This window comes from Pagrus major, chromosome 10 (genome assembly GCF_040436345.1).
Source record: "Pagrus major chromosome 10, Pma_NU_1.0".
Classification (NCBI taxonomy): Eukaryota; Metazoa; Chordata; class Actinopteri; order Spariformes; family Sparidae; genus Pagrus; species Pagrus major.
The window spans coordinates 8,097,905-8,117,595 of record NC_133224.1 but is presented as its reverse complement, the minus strand read 5'-3'; the positions used below and the strand labels follow the sequence as shown (position 1 = coordinate 8,117,595).

The window sequence follows — 19,691 nt, the reverse complement described above, 5'->3', positions numbered from 1 at the left end:
CTCCCTTCTTTCCAACTATGTTGCCTAAAAACAGAAAAATACAACTTCTGCCCTGAGACCAGGAGGGATTCACCTGCCCTCAGACAACTTCTGCCCTGAGACCAGAGGAGACAGTTGACTCCCTTTTGTCCAACTATGTTGCCTTAAAACAGAAAAATACAACTTCTGCCCTGAGACCAGGAGAGATTCACCTGCCCTCAGACAACTTCTGCCCTGAGACCAGGAGGGATTCACCTGCCCTCAGACAACTTCTGCCCTGAGACCAGAGGAGACAGTTGACTCCCTTTTGTCCAACTATGTTGCCTTAAAACAGAAAAATACAACTTCTGCCCTGAGACCAGGAGGGATTCACCTGCCCTCAGACAACTTCTGCCCTGAGACCAGAGGAGACAGTTGACTTCCTTCTTTCCAACTATGTTGCCTTAAAACAGAAAAATACAACTTCTGCCCTGAGACCAGGAGGGATTCACCTGCCCTCAGACAACTTCTGCCCTGAGACCAGGAGAGATTCACCTGCCCTCAGACAACTTCTGCCCTGAGACCAGGAGGGATTCACCTGCCCTCAGACAACTTCTGCCCTGAGACCAGGAGAGATTCACCTGCCCTCAGACAACTTCTGCCCTGAGACCAGAGGAGACAGTTGACTCCCTTTTGTCCAACTACGTTGCCTTAAAACAGAAAAATACAACTTCTGCCCTGAGACCAGGAGGGATTCACCTGCCCTCAGACAAAATTGTGAGAAATAATGGTCTCTGCCCTGGGACCAGATGAGACTAAACAACCATGAGGAAAATCCTACAAAACAACTTCTGCCCTGAGACCAGAGGAGACAGTTGACTCCCTTTTTTCCATCTATGTTGCCTTAAAACAGAAAAACAGAAATTCTGCCCTGAGACCATTTTTTTCTTCATTGAAAATAATTTTAAAAAGTTCAATCGACCTTGTTCACTGTCATGCTTGAAAGTGATGGGCCGGCCAAAATAAACAAAAGAAGGGCAGCCTCCCAGACCAACCCACCAGGGCCGTCAGATCTGGGGGCTAACCCTCTACCCTGACTCAAAGAAACAACTAAACCTAATTGAAACAAAGCCACGAAAACTAGACTACCGCACCCATCAGATAAATATAAAACAAAAGATAATACCACTTACCACTTCTGTCCTGAGAGCAGGAGAGATTCACCTGCCCTCAGACAACTTCTGCCCTGAGACCAGGAGAGATTCACCTGCCCTCAGACAACTTCTGCCCTGAGACCAGAGGAGACAGTTGACTCCCTTCTTTCCAACTATGTTGCCTTAAAACAGAAAAATACAACTTCTGCCCTGAGACCAGGAGAGATTCATCTGCCCTCAGACAACTTCTGCCCTGAGACCAGAGGAGACAGTTGACTCCCTTTTGTCCAACTATGTTGCCTTAAAACAGAAAAATACAACTTCTGCCCTGAGACCAGGAGGGATTCACCTGCCTTCAGACAACTTCTGCCCTGAGACCAGGAGAGATTCACCTGCCCTCAGACGACTTCTGCCCTGAGACCAGAGGAGACAGTTGACTCCCTTCTTTCCAACTATGTTGCCTTAAAACAGAAAAATACAACTTCTGCCCTGAGACCAGGAGAGATTCACCTGCCCTCAGACAACTTCTGCCCTGAGACCAGAGGAGACAGTTGACTCCCTTTTGTCCAACTATGTTGCCCTAAAACAGAAAAATACAACTTCTGCCCTGAGACCAGGAGGGATTCACCTGCCCTCAGACAACTTCTGCCCTGAGACCAGGAGAGATTCACCTGTTTTAAGAGAGATTCACCTGCCCTCAGACAACTTCTGCCCTGAGACCAGGAGGGATTCACCTGCCCTCAGACAACTTCTGCCCTGAGACCAGGAGAGATTCACCTGCCCTCAGACAACTTCTGCCCTGAGACCAGAGGAGACAGTTGACTCCCTTCTTTCCAACTATGTTGCCTTAAAACAGAAAAATACAACTTCTGCCCTGAGACCAGGAGAGATTCACCTGCCCTCAGACAACTTCTGCCCTGAGACCAGAGGAGACAGTTGACTCCCTTTTGTCCAACTATGTTGCCTTAAAACAGAAAAATACAACTTCTGCCCTGAGACCAGGAGAGATTCACCTGCCCTCAGACAACTTCTGCCCTGAGACCAGAGGAGACAGTTGACTCCCTTCTTTCCAACTATGTTGCCTTAAAACAGAAAAATACAACTTCTGCCCTGAGACCAGGAGAGATTCACCTGCCCTCAGACAACTTCTGCCCTGAGACCAGAGGAGACAGTTGACTCCCTTTTGTCCAACTATGTTGCCTTAAAACAGAAAAATACAACTTCTGCCCTGAGACCAGGAGAGATTCACCTGCCCTCAGACAACTTCTGCCCTGAGACCAGAGGAGACAGTTGACTCCCTTCTTTCCAACTATGTTGCCTTAAAACAGAAAAATACAACTTCTGCCCTGAGACCAGGAGAGATTCACCTGCCCTCAGACAACTTCTGCCCTGAGACCAGAGGAGACAGTTGACTCCCTTTTGTCCAACTATGTTGCCCTAAAACAGAAAAATACAACTTCTGCCCTGAGACCAGGAGGGATTCACCTGCCCTCAGACAACTTCTGCCCTGAGACCAGGAGAGATTCACCTGCCCTCAGACAACTTCTGCCCTGAGACCAGAGGAGACAATTGACTCCCTTCTTTCCAACTATGTTGCCTTAAAACAGAAAAATACGACTTCTGCCCTGAGACCAGGAGGGATTCACCTGCCCTCAGACAACTTCTGCCCTGAGACCAGGAGAGATTCACCTGCCCTCAGACAACTTCTGCCCTGAGACCAGGAGGGATTCACCTGCCCTCAGACAACTTCTGCCCTGAGACCAGGAGAGATTCACCTGCCCTCAGACAACTTCTGCCCTGAGACCAGAGGAGACAGTTGACTCCCTTTTGTCCAACTACGTTGCCTTAAAACAGAAAAATACAACTTCTGCCCTGAGACCAGGAGGGATTCACCTGCCCTCAGACAAAATTGTGAGAAATAATGGTCTCTGCCCTGGGACCAGATGAGACTAAACAACCATGAGGAAAATCCTACAAAACAACTTCTGCCCTGAGACCAGAGGAGACAGTTGACTCCCTTTTTTCCATCTATGTTGCCTTAAAACAGAAAAACAGAAATTCTGCCCTGAGACCATTTTTTTCTTCATTGAAAATAATTTTAAAAAGTTCAATCGACCTTGTTCACTGTCATGCTTGAAAGTGATGGGCCGGCCAAAATAAACAAAAGAAGGGCAGCCTCCCAGACCAACCCACCAGGGCCGTCAGATCTGGGGGCTAACCCTCTACCCTGACTCAAAGAAACAACTAAACCTAATTGAAACAAAGCCACGAAAACTAGACTACCGCACCCATCAGATAAATATAAAACAAAAGATAATACCACAGCCAACCTCCAGGCTGACTGACTGCTTCTCTGGTCAGGTGGAATAGAGAGAGTGAGAGACAAAGCCTAGTGCCCTACCCCCTCTTACTGGTTATTCCTAATCAGCCAGACAGCTATCACCTGGAAAGGCAGGAGGCCAAGCATCAGCCACAGTGGCACATCCTGGCCAGCAGAGGGGGAGCATGTAACAGAGTCATTTAACACAAAATTGTCTCAGAGAGACTGACTGTAGTGCCATCCCCGACATCCCCATCAGCATCAACATGCTCACTCTCACCGACAGGTGATGTGATCTCGGAAGACATATCAAAGTCAGTATCACACAAAAATGTCTCAGACAAATCAACCACAGCGTGATCCCTGACATCAACGATACGAGTGCCATCGACATTCTTCTTTGCCATAGTGCTTGTGACTACACAAGATGAAAACACACCAGGGTGCAACTTTGCCAAATCCTCGTCTTCCTCAATTCTGGGCACCTTCATAACGATTAGGCTTTGGTCGGTTGTGACTTTGTCGCTGGCCAGACATCACAGGTGCACCCAATAGCTTCTGATGACCTGTGACCTAGATCTTGAGAAATCTCTGTTCACATCAGGACCTTGGGGAATCTCTGATCTCTGTCCATGACAGCACCATTAGCTTCTACACAAGTCAGCTTCTACACAAGTCAGCTTCCACAGAATGGAGACGTTCATAACGCCAGAGATGGCAGTTGTATGAGACATATCCCCGTTCCTTCCCCACAAAAGCCAATCATAGCAGTCGGACTGGGAAGCATATTAGCCAATCGCTTTGTTGCACTGATGGTTGTGGGATTCACGATAGTTTCGACAGATTTGGTGTTGTATCAGATACTTAAGAGTAACAAATATAGCTCAGAAGATTTCACATTGAGCAATGCTATTAACACAACCTCCACAACTCAGTGTCACCAGTCTCTGTGGCGCTACTTGGCTCAGGAGAGTCGGTCTCAGCATCCAATCACGAGACTCCCCCTCCAATGTCAAGATTGGACGGAGGCCAATCAGGGTCGTCGCTGTCCAATGTCAGATTGGACGGAGACCAATCACGCTTCGGCGTCACATTGGAGAGGGGCCAATCACGTCGCTTCTTACTGGTCACGTTGCTTTTTTTGAACGACATTGACCCGCTTACGTCTCCGTCTCGAAGCGAACGAAAACTTGCATCTGACAGTAAGTACATTCATTTGTTTTTTGTTATTTTCTGACCGAATGGTCATCAATGTTATATTTCCATTCGTCACACCGGCTAATTCTATGATTTCGTTGGCGAGTCATGACGTTTTCCAGCAACTTCAGTCATCGTAGCTAGCCGTCGCTAACGTTACTACGTGTAATAGCGTTACAATGAATGGAGACACTCGTGTATAACTATATATTTATATCGTTATAATATTCCGAATATTCTGATTCAAGTAACGTATCATTTAGCTCAACATTTCAATTCGCTGATGACCTGTTTCACGTCTTTCTAGCGGTGGCTAAGTTTAGATAACCAACATTAACGTTAGCTAACGTCAGTCTTACGGCTACTGTAACTGTACGTTTCCATATTATTACTGCTCTTTGTATTGGTAGCGTTACGTTACGCCAGTGTGTATGTGCTTCAGTAGCACAGTGTATTATTATTACATGATCCCATTCCGTGTATACCTGTTCACGTTCGGTGTTCATTTGTTCTGCTGCTTAGTACACATGTACAGTATACTGATTTAGCCTACTGTACATGTTAACCGGTCATCTAGCTGCTTAGTTTATGAATGAATTGAAACTACTTTCAAGAAATGACGGACCTTATCAGCCAACCTGAAGCTTACGTATGAAAGCCGTTTATGTCAGCAGATACAGTATAGTCATGTCAGTACAGTATCTGAATGCAAAAACGACAAGATAACGTGACCTCTATTGATCCTACACCAGTAACTTGTTATAGCATCTCAAGAGTCAAAACTAGAGGAAAAGAGTGATTGATTAATTCATTGATACATAAAATCAAAATAAATAAATGTATACATGATATACACCTCTCACTGATAGATATGGCCATGGTTGGATAATTGCACAGGACAAGTGAGCACATCTTTGTAATATAAAGATAAGATGCTGTGTAGCATTAATCAAAAAATAAAGCCTGTAAATGTGGTAATTGCACAGAGATGGGAATTTCACAGCACTTGCGCACTTGTTCAGCACACTATATTTATGCTGTGATTCATAGTTGTAACTGCTGTTTTTATTTCCATGTTGTCTTCAGATGAGTTCTAACCCAAAGAGCCACAAGGCAATGGGAGAGGGGGAGTGGATGGTGAGATTAAAGAAATTTGCCAGCTCTGGGGTCTGGCCTGCTGGAGGCGGCAACAGACCAGCCCCCAGGCAGCGCAAATGGCACGATCTCTACCAGAAGGTAAAGTACAGCAAAATATCCACCTTTTACTCATGACCATGCATATCACTAGATGAGAAATAGTCATTCTGATGGTGCAGAAAGTGTCTCACTCCAGGCTGAATACAATTCTGATTGTTTCAGATTGAGAAATGCCCCATGCAGGCCCGTGGACAGACCACCCTCTTTGGAGGGTCCATGGCCTGTAGTTGTGGATTTCACACTGTTAAGGTGAGCATTAGAAAAATTACATCTCGCATATCTGTTTACATTGCTGTTATGCTGTTGCTGTTACAGCACATGTCATAATGCTGTTGTTTTAGCAGCCTGCCACTCCTCTTCCTCCTGCTGATGCCCAGCCTGTGGCCTCAGTCCCAGCCCCTGGTGCGGTCCAGCAGCCTGTGGCCTCAGTGTCAGCCCTTGGTGATAATGTAGCCCAGCGGTCTTTCCTGCGCCCCCCTCCAAGTTTAGCATTGGTGAATATTGTTGCAGTAATTAATGTCTTGTATGAATTGTTTTTATGCATCGCATCATAAAATTAACTTGTCGTTATTGTTTCTCCTTCCAGTTCACTAAATCCCGATTTGGTGGAAAACAGTCGGCCTCAGCAAAGCCAAATTTAGTGTCCAGAAGGACTCCCAGCCCTTCTCCTTCTCCTCCATCCCCTCTGAGGACCCCTAGCCCCACTCCATCCTCTTTGATGACCCCCTCTACAGCCTCTGTGAGGACCCCTAGCCCCACTCCATCCTCTTTGATGACCCCCTCTACAGCCTCTGTGAGGACTCCTAGCGCTCCATCCACTGTGAAGACCCACTCTACAGCCTCTGTGAGGACCCCCAGCCCTGCTGTGCACACCAGCCAGGCACCGGCCTCTGTGAGTTTAGCCTTTATTCATTGGTTTGCCTCTGTTGTAGTCATTTTGTGTGTCCTTTATTTATGCAACAATGGCATTCTTATGTGTTTATAACAGGATGAGTCTGGAGGAGCTCAAGCAGCTGCTTCTGGAGCTGCAGCTTCATTCTGGTTGCCGGGTGAAATGAGCAAGACCATCCCTGTGCAGGACCAGAGATGGATTGCTAACACACTCTTTCAGACCGGCAAACTACGGCCAGATTTGAAGCTGTGGTACGAGCCCCCTGTCCCTGCCCTCATCTACCACCAGACACCGACACCCGACCGCTTCTTTACCCATCGGCTGATGGTATGGATGCCCTATCACCTGTGGAAGGTGAGGGTGTCCTGCCCAGCTTGTGGAAAGCAGCTGACAGGCTACGGTGTCCACAAGAGGGCTCGGAAGGTCCTGGACATCGACAGGTACTACCTGATGGTGACAGAGACACTCAGATGCACTGTATGTTCTCTGAACTATCTGTCAACCAGTCAGACTGTCCGTGACCAGCTTGACTTGCCACACCAGAAGATGTTCCGGCTGATCCTGACCCAAAAGTGAGTAAAGCAGATTTTGAAACCTCATACACCACTGAAATTACCCTTCAATAAACATGTAACTAATAAGTGCAACAATAAAAACAAATTAATTAAATTTAAAAGACAAAATCAAACTTATTTCAATAAATTCTAAATAGTTCAGAATAACTTTAATAGGGGTGTAGCTATGATATACATGTACTATGATATTACCACATCTGTCTTGAGCCAGCTCCTGCTCACGTGCCTATCCAATAATAATACAATCACCTACCATCAACCAAACTGTTTTAACTAAACACATGACACTATTTTGAAAGGACAGATTTTACTGAGCCTCGAATTTTTTTCGTATGATCAGTATTTGAAATAAGATATAAGATATTGTATGGTTTAGCTGTTAATTTATTCTAACAGATCATGGTGAAATAAGACAAACAAGATCATCAAAGCTATCCCTAATTAGTTTTAAACTACTATGTTAAAATGTTGTTGAAAGCTGAGAGTCATGTTGTCATTAAGGTCTGAATGTATGCATACTGGCCAAGTATATGTAATATGTGGAATTATCTTTTTATATTGTTAAATGTGCATGTCCAGGGAAAATATAGCAATTAACATTGTGCTTTATCTCGTCCAGTACATTTATTGTACACTGTCACTTCTTTAATAAACCAATTAATGAAATGAAATATACATTCCAGGTATGCTTGTGACATTCGTGTCATTCGGCTGCTTCGGGACCGGACCCTGGGCAACAGTCCAGCACGACTGGTGAAGCAGCTGAAGGAGAACCATGGGGAGGAATGGCTGAGCCGGTTGGCACACTATCTTGGGGAGTGTGCTGACTTTGTGGATCAACCAAGCCTCTTCCCAGTGGTCTGCCAGGAGCCTCCGGAGCCCATCGACATCCCCTCCAGTCGCTGGCTGCTTACTGTGTACAACAGGGACATCCTCTCTCGCCTGGACCACATTAAGGCCTGCATCACCTCCACATTTGGCTCCATCTTAAAGATGGACTCAACCAAAAAGGTAATAAATACTTGTGTAATAGATTTCCATGCATCTAATATATACTCATACACATTAACATTCTTATGAGTGATAACATTACATCAGCAGCTATTATACATGTGTGCTGTGTAATAAATCTATATACACTCCCTGCCTTTAAACAATTTAAAAGAATGTGTAATCTTAAGTATTCCTGTTGTCTAATTCCAGATCACAAAGAAGCTGGCCGGCCACGGCAAGGGGACAGCTCTCTGGGTGACCTCGCTTGGCAACCAGGTCGGCCAGATCCTGACCAGTGTCCTGTCCGTGCAGGAGGGACCTGGACTGAACGCCATGGTGTCTGGGATCATGCAGCGGTACCGCCAGGCAGCTGTTCCACCCCCTGTGCTGCTATATGTGGACTGTGGCTGCTGTGTGAGTGAGGGGATGAGCAAGCTGCAGACCAGGTTTGCAGAGTGGCCAGACCTCCACATAAGACTTGACATCTGGCACTTCATGAGGAGGCTGGCTGTCGGCTGCACCACAGATGCTCATCCCCTCTACCCCACCTTCATGGGCAGTCTGTCTGCATGTGTTTTCGAGTGGGATGCTGGGGACCTCGCTCTGTTGCGGCAGGCAAAGCGATGGGAGCTAAGGCAGGAGGGTGTGCCTGATATCACTGATCGCCTGGTGGACACACGGATCAGCAAGGCAGAGCTGAGCCAATACTGTCGCAGAACGACACGGGGCGAGGAAACCACCATCACCCTCATCGAACAACTGCTCCAAACCCTGGGTGGCGCAAATGGCAGAGACCTCATGGGGGTGCCGCTGCTGGACCAGGTCCGAATGGAGCACATCTGGCGTGTGCAGAAACGCCACGTCAGGTGCATCCAGGATGTGCCAGGTGTGCAGCTATACACCGAGGCTGGCACCACCACAAAGGGAGGGATCATTTTGACCAGGTACCGCTGTGCCAGAGGGTCCACATCCCTAGAATCCTTTCACTGCCACCTGAACAGGTTCATTCCAGGTTGGTTCTCTTCTATGTTTGATATTTTAAATAATGAATGTTTTCTGAAGATTGAAAAGCAAACCTTTTTTCATTGGCATAAATATTTTGATGATCCCCAGGAACCAGTGCAAACACACTGAACTTCCAGCTGTACCTCCTGGAAGGCCTGAACAGGTGGAACCAGGATCGGGGGACTGCGGCGGTGACCACCAGGTCATCATCTCTCCTCACATACGCCGGGGATGTGGCCCACTGTGTCAACACCAACAGCTTGAAGGTGTTTGGCCGTGCATTTGTGCCAACCTTCAGGCCACCTGCCAAATACACTGGTATGTCTAATTATAATCTGGCTACATAATAGTTGTAGTTTCTGGGTCTGATTTTAAAATGAAATGGTATTTATATAATACATAGTACAACTTGTAATGCATGTGCACATTTTTCTGTTCTTTTTCATAGGAGAGCTGCTTGGTGTTGACTACCTCCTTAGTCAGACTGGACAGCCCCTGAAATTTCAGCCTGACTCTGAGGAGACAGAAGCCATGCTGGAAGATGTGGATGAGGGCGAAGAAGAAGAAGATGAGGGCTTTGAGGAGGATCAAACACATGACCTTGTGTCAAGTCTCCTTGATGGTCCAAGTTTCTCCTCCTGTCCCTCCTCAGTACCTCCTGCTTCCTCGCTGGCTGCTGCCTCCTCACAGCCCATCACATCCTCTCTGGTTGCTGCCTCCTCCCATGTTGCTGCCACGTCACAGCCTGCTGCCCCTACCCATGTTCCTGCCACCCAGCAGCCTGCCACCTCCTCCCTGGTTGCTGCCACCTCACAGCCTGCTGCCCCTACCCATGTTGCTGCCACCTCACAGCCTGCTGCCCATACCCATGTTGCTGCCACGTCACAGCCTCCTGCCCCTACCCATGTTCCTGCCACCCAGCAGCCTGCCACCTCCTCCCTGGTTGCTGCCTCCTCCCAGGATTCAGCGTCACCTGACGAGTCTGAGGTATGTAAATACATTATAAAGTGTAAAGAAATAAAACCACTCTATCCCACTTTACTGTCCTCAGATTGTGTTGCACATTTCATTTTTTTTCTTGTTTCATATTGCAGGCTGTGGATGACTCTGGTGTGCCAGGCTTGGATAGGGTCGATTGCTTGGCAGAGTGTCTTGTTGAGCTGAGGAACCAACATTCCCTTGTCCTCTCAAACCAGCAGGTCAGGAGCTTTTATTGTTTTGCTCCATTTCCTCTATGTCTTGTCATGCATGTTCCCACTTGCACGTTTTTGTCTTCTAATGTGCTGTTTTGTTCCCTCTGCTTAGGTGAGCAATATTGTTGCTCTTTGGCAGAACCTGCTGGACTACGACAAGCAGAGGGTGGTGTTCGCTGCCAGGCATCAAAGCAGGCTGGACACAGGGAGGTTCCGTTCTCCTAAAAAGAGACAGGAGTTCACTCCAGGGGTGGAGAGTGTGAAGAGGCATGCTCTGACCACCCCTGCCCCAATTGCCCAGTGGCCAGATTGCTGCCGCCTGCTGGAAATGATCTTCATCAGGCTCTGTGCCATCCACCGTAGTCCCAGGAAGAAAGGGGGTGACACAGTCTCTAGATGGGATCTCATCCTGGAGGACTACAGGAAAGTTAGGCGGCGCATCCTGGCCAGTGGGACAGTTATGACCGAAACTAACCTGCAGCTGGTGGATGTGAGTCACACCACCCTAGTGCAGTGGCATAACAGAAGGGTGAAAAGGCAGGACACCGCAGTGGTCATGCAGGGGCTGGATTTGCCTAGCCGCTTGTCCGTAGCAGCTAGCCCTCTCCTCCCCGCTAATGTGCGCCCTCCGTCTGCACCCCCTTTGCCAGGCCCAGCTCATCAGTACCACCTGCCTGGCAGCACTGTTGGCCAGGCACGGCTGAAGAGGAAAGTTCCGCCTTCAGGTGCAACACAGGCAGCTGTAAACCTGCGTCCGCAGCGTCAGCTGTTCCCTGCTCCAGTCCCGGGCCCTCAACTGACAATGCTGGGTCCCATGATGTCACATGGCCCTGTCCTTTTCACTGTTCCACAGGCCCTGGGTGTCACCCTCTCCTCTGCCCCTGCTCCTGCTCCTGTCCGAAAACTGACCCGCAAAGTGCAGCACAACACGTGCAAGAAATGCGGGCAGTTCCGAATTGCAGAGACCGGACACAGCCAGTACAAAGGCACAGTATACTGCCCCTCTGTAGAGGCTCTTCCAAAGGAGCAGTGGTTGGAAAAAATTAAACACAATCCTAAATGATGACTTTTTGGTATGACATCAGGATGGTTAATTGTCTTTTTTTGGTGAACATGCAGAAACCAAAACAGAGCTAAAAGGAGAGGTTGACTTACATGCGTCAGATGGCTGATTGCTGATAAGTCTGCCATAAACCTTATATGGTGATAATATGTATTTTATGTATGTCACTTGTTTTCTTGTTTCCAGGTACCAACAAATCTGTCCCTGCATGTTTGAGTACAAATATGAAGGTGGTTGACCTAAAAACCTGTCTTTTTGCAATTTTTAGCAACAAAACAAGAAAAAAATAGGAAGCAAGCCGAATTTCATGACTAACACTCTTGTTGTAATCTTCCTCAGCAGAGGGTATAAGATTGTGTCCTCTTTTGTTCATTGAAGCCTGTACAGTTAGCTGGATTCACCTCAGTCATGCACATCTGGCTCCACTCACTGGTAGATTATTCTGTATATTTTTCCCTGCATACGTCAAATAAGGCGCTGACATCACGTCCCGGTGGTAAACACCTGCACCGCGATAATGAAACCACTGTGTAAATGTACCCGAGATCACAAAAACAGTAAACAAGTGTGAAAGCAGGCAGGTTAGAGCGAGGGGGAACTATCAGACTCAGGTCTGGATTCAACAAATGAACCCACAAGAGAGAAAAAAGCCTAAACGCACTAACAAGCGTCCTCACACTCATTATACTGTACGTAATGCTTCTGAAGCCTTTTATTCTTTACTTGGGAAACTGGGAAACATGAAAGACATCCATCTGTGAGTATTTCTAAAACGTGACTAATCTGTTTTAAAATAAAAACAAAAGGGGTTATGTTTTGTGTGAAAAATCTTTTTTCAACCAACTAGTTGTTGATATTTGTCAGATATTTGTGAAAAATGGCCATCACAGTTTGCCAGAGGCCAAGGTGACTTCTTATGTTATTAATAATGTTTTTAATTAATATTAATATTGTCTCAGTTCTATTCATTCTTCATTGTGAAAGTCTTAATAGTATTGTCTTCAATAAACTTAAGTTTACAAGGGCAACAAGACTACAAGACTTTTAATGTGCATATTATACAACTTAATCCTGCCAAGGCCGGGACTTGAACCGGCACTCCTGTGAACATGGCTTTCTCCTCATTTAAAAAAAAAAGAAAACAAATTTTACTGCATTTAAAAACACTAACGAAATATACAGTATTTTAAATGCAGCAGGAGTGAGAATGGGGGCTAAATCATTTTGTTATCATCTCATTTTTTCCCTTTTTCTCTCTTTTTCCTCTCTTTTCTTCTCCCCCCCTTCTTCCCCCTTCTTCCTTTTCTCCCCCCCCCCTAACAGACTATTCTTCCCCAGCTTTGGCGCAATCGGTTAGCGCGTTCGGCTGTTAACCGAAAGGTTGGTGGTTCGAGCCCACCCAGGGACGTCACTTTTCATTTACTCCCTTGACAAAAGCATAAAGAAGACATACCACGGCCAAAGAACCCTTTATGTAAACAATAGGGACGGGGGAGGCAGGAAAAAGAGGGTGTCTGAAACTACATATGCTCTCAGCAGTTGGAAGACCTACAGGCTCTGCAACTTGATCTTTCCTTATTGACACCTGGTAGTTTCTGAAATATATAACTCACAAGGACATGGATAACCAACTCTAAAATAAATGGCACTGGTGTTGTCTCTTAGGAAGAACTCCCTTAACAATAGCATAAAGAAGACATACCTTAGCTGAAGCACCCTTTATGTAAACAATAGGGACTGTGGGGGAGGGGGAGAGGCAGGAAAGATAGGGTGTGTGAAATTATGTATGCTTTCAGCAGTCAGAAGAACTACAGGCTCTGCAGCTTGATCTTTCCTTATTGACACCTGGTAGATTCTGAAATATATAAATCACAAGGACATGGATTACCAACTCTAAAATAAATGGTACTGGTGTTGTCTCTTAAAAAGAACTCCAAAGCACTTCAGAACTTCAGAATTTGAGTTGTCATTAACAACCTAGAGACCAGTCTCATTCTTCACTGACGCTGTCTCATTTTCCATCAAAGGAAAGCATTTTTCAATGGGGGAAAGGAGGACATGGTATTTGGACTTTGTTGTAAGGCAAAACTGCACCAGGAAGAAAAGATTTCTCGTCCCTGGGTGGGCTCGAACCACCAACCTTTCGGTTAACAGCCGAACGCGCTAACCGATTGCGCCACAGAGACAAGGTTGTGCAACACTGCACTGTTCAGATTCTTTCTCTGTGTGCTCTGGAGCAATGGGGGATGGGAAATGAACGGGGCCAGCCCAGCTAGCTAGTAACTTTAAGTGATTATGGTGTGGGGGAGGGGCAGTATGTAGCCCGGCTAGCTCAGTCGGTAGAGCATGAGACTCTTAATCTCAGGGTCGTGGGTTCGAGCCCCACGTTGGGCGCATACCTTTTGCTTTTATCCTGTCAATACTCAAGTAATTCATGTAGACACCTGTCCCTGGTCGTAAGCATACTGTCTGCTTACATCCAGCACAATGTCAAGGGAAAGCATTCTTTACTTTAGAGTACTCCTGTTCAGGTTTTCTAATCGCCTAATACTAAGTCATGCCATGTCACCTTGTACTAAATTTAGAATTTAACTTTGTGTTTCACATTTTTATCAATGCATCTGCCATTTATGTGGGCACCTGTCCCTAGTCATGAACATATTGCCTGCTAACAGCCAGCACAATGTTAAGGAAAAGCACTCTTTACTTTAGACTAGTCCCCTTCAGGTTTTCCACTAGCTGAACACACACCTTGAGTGAAGTCAGTTGCATGACAATTGAAGGTACTCCACAAAAAGGAACATCGCCCAACGTGGGGCTCGAACCCACGACCCTGAGATTAAGAGTCTCATGCTCTACCGACTGAGCTAGCCGGGCTGTGGGGCTAGCATGGTAGATAGAGTATAGACTCATGTAAGAGTCCATGTATGCAAATAGCATTGTGTGTGAGTGGGCACCTAAAAAGTAAATCTGTAATTTGAGACTGAACAACTAAGTATATTATCAGCTATACTTAGCTTCAGAGCAAACTATCATGAATTCCATCACGTTTAACAAAAAAGGCCTTCATTCCCTCCAATCTGGACCAACATCAACTTGCCTACAAGGCAAACACACCCACAGAGGATGCAAACTGACTTGCACTTCACATAGCTTTCACTCATCTGGAAGGTTTTAACGCCTATGTCAGGATGCTGTTTGTTGATTAGAGCTCAGCATTCAACGTTTTAAGCATGTCAGGTGGGTCAATCAAATCCCCTCTTCCTCAATCTTCAACACCGGTGCGTCCCAAGGCTGCGCCCTCAGTCAACTCCTCTACTGTCTCTCTAACTTTGACTGTACTCCCTCCCATAACTCAAACACAATTATCATATTTGCTGACGACACAACCATAGTGGACCTAATATCCAACAACGAAACAGCCTACAGGGCGGAGGTCCACACACTGACTGCATGGTGTCAGAAAAAACGACCCGATCCGAAGCACACTAAAAAAAGAAACAAAGAAGTAATTGTGACCCAAGCCAAGCTCCTGTGTTTAGTTTTCCGCCTAATGTTTAAGTGAGCAGGCTCAGCCCATGAGTTAGTGGACTTACCTTTAAGGTCTACCAGCTTTTCTCATTTGAGTGGCACAGTGCTTCTCCACCCCCTGCTTTGTAGCAGGGCCAACAATATACACTTTTATCTTTGCTAGACACATGTATGGTTCCGATGACTTGAGACAAAACGTCAGTTGTACCGGTTAGACTGTGCCTACGTATACTTTGGGACCATAACCCTGGGTCATGTGGTCTCTGTGGCGCAATCGGTTAGCGCGTTCGGCTGTTAACCGAAAGGTTGGTGGTTCGAGCCCACCCAGGGACGACTGTTTTGATTTATGACAGACACAACGTATCGCTTTTGCTAACATATCACACATTGCATATCAGAGGCTCACTTGTGACAATTTTAAGTGGTCCTTTACAAAACACAACTGCTTGTAAGACACCATATACGTGGAAACACATCATATATGGACTACAGGAAGAAGTTGCTGACTGGGATAAAGTTAACAAACCTTTCAGGTTACCAACGAATGCCCCAAATATGTTCAGTAAATAGTCTCAAGTGGTGGCAGTGGCTCTCCCATTAGAAAGGTCAGGAAAGTTTGAAAAATGAAGACACAAGAAAAAGATATGCGCCCAACGTGGGGCTCGAACCCACGACCCTGAGATTAAGAGTCTCATGCTCTACCGACTGAGCTAGCCGGGCTACAGATTGCAAAGTTGGGGGTTGGGTTTAAAAACAGGCACGTCCCTGGTTTTACAGCGTTACTGGATAAATTGCAGCCTACTATACCACTTGATTCTGCATTCCACTTTACTCTTAAGAAGTAAAAACGTGACCGTGTGAATGCTTTAGTCCCTACTAGAGATAGACCGATATGGTTTTTTCAGGGCCGATACCGATACCGATTATTAGTAGTCAAGGAGGCCGATAACCGATATTTGGAGCCGATATTAATTTGCAGTAAAAGGGAAAATATTGGCCTTGATGCAGTTATATTATGTCTTAAGTCTTGAACAGCAATATCCTGCTCCTCTCTACAAGAAACTGTCAAAGACAGCTTCAGGACACACTTCATCTAACAATATGTCATTTTCTGCTGCTTGGGATCTCTCAATCAACACACAAAAAAGGTAGAGTAAAATAACTTGGTAGTTAAACAGCCATTATTGCCCGGTGCTTTGCTGTCAGTTTCTGCAGCTTCTCATGTGGCACACACACACACACACACACACACACACACACACACTTCTTTATTAATTAACTTTTATTTAGTTTTCTTAATTCTCTAGCCATCCCCTCAACGTGCTTCCCTGCAATAAAACTAACTGAATTTTACTCACACACACACACACACACACACACACACACACACACACTTCTTACTTTGATCACTGACTATTTCCCTATCAATATTATCAGCAACCTTGTTTCAAGTGATTAATCCGTTAAAAACACTAAATAGCCTGCAGCATCTTCACTTTAATAATCAGTGTTTATCATAGGAACAGACAGCTGCCGCTAACGTATTGGGCCTCACAGTAACGTCAGTAGTTACTGTAGAGTTGTACAGTTTCGCTACAGTCTGCTGAGCGTCCAGAGCCAGAAGGAGGAAGCGGACCGGTGGGGCTACCGGCGGGCTACGTTACTATCACGGACTATTTCCATATCGATATGATCAGCAACCTTGTTTCGAGTGATTAACAAGCACGTCTGGAGGGACTGCGAGCGGAGAGGAGAAAAAAGTTTTGCCGAACGGAACCGGGGCTGTTCCTGGGGGCTTGGTTTCGAAGGTAAGTTAAGGCAGCAGACTCGCCCGAAATTGTAATAAACATCCCAGTCCTCTACACTCAACCACTACTAGTAACATGACTGTGAGCCCATTAACGTTATATAAACATAAGCGGCAGCTCTGCTCGCTCGCGGTCCCTCCAGACGTGCGTGTTAATCACTCGAAACAAGGTTGCTGATAATATCGATATGGAAATAGTCCGTGATAGTAGAAGTCTGTGCGTGTGTGCGAGAGAGAGTAAAAACCTGATGAACTCAATTCAGTCCAGTTTTATTGCAGGGAAGCACGTTGAGGTGAAGGCTGATTAGCATTAGCGTAACGTTAGCCCACCGGTCGCTTGGCTCTACACGCTCAGCAGACTTTAGCGAAACTCTACAACTCACGTGAGCACTGTGCATGCACAGCTTTCACTGCTGATTGGCTGTTACCTGTGCCGTGGCTCTGCGTGTAACCAATCAGATGGTGCTGTGGGTGGGACAATGCTGGAGACAGAGTAGTGACAGCAGACAGAGAGGCGCAGCTGCATCAGAGCCAAAATAACCCAGTTTTAAATTGATATCTTATCAGCCGTCGGATTAAAAAAAAGGCCGATGCCGATATGCTTCAAAATGGCGAATATTGGCGCCGATAATCGGCCCGGCCGATAATCGGTCTATCCCTAGTCCCTACTATTACAGGTACATCGGTTGCATGGCTATTTTTACGAGTTGTGTTCTGTGTATAACTGTCCAGAAAAAGCTCAGAAAATAGGTTAGATATTGCTGAGCTTTAGTGTAATGGTTGGCAGTGAGCTACTATGCTTTTTCAGGCTTGAATTTGGTGATGGTAATAAGATTATTTTAACAAGTACGAGGTTGTGTGATATGTGCAGAATTACCATAGCCTAGTCATACATGAGACTTGACCAGATCATAAGTCTACTAAGCAGCCTGAACCTCTTGACACTGAAGTAGCTCAAATATTTGTTTTATAAAAGATAAAGTCATAAGAAATTATATAATTTTTTTTACATACTGTCGATTAACTGTCTACTGTTACAAAGGTATGCCCAGGAAAAATTTAAAAAATGCCACATGAAATAATGCACAAAAGTTGCTTTTGCCATGTCAAAAAGGATACAGAATTTATCTTACATTCTTGTTTAGTGAAAGACAGTAAAGCTGTATCATTGCCTAGTAAGCCTTCACTAAGACTCAAAATGGCTGCGACAACAACCATGTGTTGACCTGACCTTGCATAAGTTTCAACTACCAACTCTGCCTCCTTTCACTCAAAGTTTAACAAGTGCTTCTTTACACACCACATATAAACACAAGACCCACCCAAATTTACAGCTTACAATAATAAACTCTTGGTAATACCTGCTGTTAAAACCGAAGTTATTAACACCTGCTTAACGCTAATTATTGTGAACGCGCTAAGCTAGCGCCGCCATGTTCGCAGACATTCACGCTAGCCTTTTTCACTCACAAGCAATGACGCACGCAGTAATTACTCCTACATAAACAATGACATTTCACCGAACAAAACGTGTTTTATTTTCTGACACAAACTAACCAGCCATTAAAATTTAGACGAATTCTTACCTTGGAGACGTGCGTGACGTTAGCTAGCGTTAGCGTTAGCTAGCTAACTTCGCCTCGATGTGCTTCGGTGCTCGGTGTTTGGCCTCCGGGGGCGCATCCAATTAATCAAATAAAGCCGAGTGAAATGCCTTGTCCGAGTCGAAATCTTACCCGATACATACATTAATCCTTCGTGTTTAAACGAGACAAAGTTTTAACAAAGTTTAACGAAACTAGAGAGACTTCTACACACCTGATTCAGAGATGCTCAGCCACCTGCTCGCATCACCTTCTCCTCCATCCGGGAATGATGGGGGAGGGGGCGGAGGAGAGCGCGTGCTGCTGGGTAAGATAAACAAGATGCGCAAATGTCGTAACTTTGTCCAAATCACAAAGATTTAGGTTTTCAATTAAAGTAGTTATCTCTGTCTGTCCATAACAAGTGTAACATCTCACAGTTTGCATGCGTCTTGTTTTGCATTGTTTTATTTATTGTATTTTAGTTATTTATGAGTAACGAACCGCTACGCACGATCTGTGACGTAGCCTATTGATAATCTCCACGCCAGGACTGTACGCCAAACATTACGTAACTCACCAAATGAAACAGAAAAGTGATAATCACTGTTACTCGTGCATAAATGTGTCCTATGCTGTTGGTCAGTGTGTATTCTGTACCAAGAAAAAAACATAATGTTAGTTTTGTCGACATACTAAGTTGTTACTAAGCTGTCAGATACGTGTAATGGTGGAAAAGGGCACAATAATTCCCTTTGAAATTGAGAAGAGTAGAATTATAAAGTCAGAAAGTGTGAAATATTCAAGTCAAAAACCTTCACATTGTACTTAAGTAATTGGGCCTATTTATTGTTATTCGTACTGTAAAGCACGTTTCATACACAGAAGTAGATTCAGGGTGCTGTACAGAAAAGTAAAAACAAAAACAAAAAACAGTTAACAAAGGTAAGAACAAGTAATTTCACATTAGTACATTCAAATCCAAAACAACACTTTTAAAAAGAGCAGAACAAAGGACATTAATCAATATAGAAATGCAGTTAAAAAAAACAAATAACATAAAAGTTAAATAAAAATACAATAAAAACAATAAGGTTTTCACTCTGGATTTCACACAATAATAGATGGCAAAAGTTTGGGATGAACTGGTTTTAATGTAGTCTATTACACAAAGTGCACATTTTAATGGAACCTGTGCTATGTGGGTAACCTGCCACAAGATG

At 45.2% G+C, this 19,691-nt stretch overlaps 6 non-coding genes across 6 annotated transcripts; 3 read left to right on the top strand and 3 right to left on the bottom strand.

Moving 5' to 3' along the window:
• The first annotated feature begins 12,884 nt into the window (after positions 1-12,884).
• trnan-guu (transfer RNA asparagine (anticodon GUU)) lies at positions 12,885-12,955 on the top strand. The gene has a single exon. It is a non-coding gene; the product is annotated as a tRNA-Asn (tRNA).
• A 704-nt stretch (positions 12,956-13,659) lies between these two features.
• trnan-guu (transfer RNA asparagine (anticodon GUU)) lies at positions 13,660-13,733 on the bottom strand. The gene has a single exon. It is a non-coding gene; the product is annotated as a tRNA-Asn (tRNA).
• Positions 13,734-13,868: 135 nt separating this feature from the next.
• trnak-cuu (transfer RNA lysine (anticodon CUU)) lies at positions 13,869-13,941 on the top strand. The gene has a single exon. It is a non-coding gene; the product is annotated as a tRNA-Lys (tRNA).
• A 410-nt stretch (positions 13,942-14,351) lies between these two features.
• On the bottom strand, positions 14,352-14,424 carry trnak-cuu (transfer RNA lysine (anticodon CUU)). The gene has a single exon. It is a non-coding gene; the product is annotated as a tRNA-Lys (tRNA).
• A 913-nt stretch (positions 14,425-15,337) lies between these two features.
• trnan-guu (transfer RNA asparagine (anticodon GUU)) lies at positions 15,338-15,411 on the top strand. Its single transcript has one exon. It is a non-coding gene; the product is annotated as a tRNA-Asn (tRNA).
• Positions 15,412-15,725: 314 nt separating this feature from the next.
• trnak-cuu (transfer RNA lysine (anticodon CUU)) lies at positions 15,726-15,798 on the bottom strand. The gene has a single exon. It is a non-coding gene; the product is annotated as a tRNA-Lys (tRNA).
• Positions 15,799-19,691: the final 3,893 nt, after the last annotated feature.